Consider the following 295-nt stretch of genomic DNA (forward strand, 5'->3'; position numbering starts at 1 on the left):
AGTTTTCTAATGCTTGCTCCTATGGTCCTGGATACTCTTGTGGGGCAAGGAGTACTACTTGAACTCGACACCTTTGCCAGTCTAAAACATCATGAATCACCCCCTCCCATCCCAAGTTGTTAAATATAGTTTAAAAATGCTGTGATTTAAAAAAGAAAAAACAACACTTCTGTATAATTTGCCATCCTGTTTCTGAGCATTTGGGGTGGATTTGCTTATTGTTCTCAAGCTTTTCTTCACAGATATCAGTCTAGAAATGTTCTTGTAAAGGTGAGCTGTGAGTCTTGTGCTCTTG

This window comes from Crocodylus porosus, unplaced genomic scaffold (genome assembly GCF_001723895.1).
Source record: "Crocodylus porosus isolate Cpor-Errol unplaced genomic scaffold, CroPor_comp1, whole genome shotgun sequence".
NCBI lineage: Eukaryota > Metazoa > Chordata > Crocodylia > Crocodylidae > Crocodylus > Crocodylus porosus.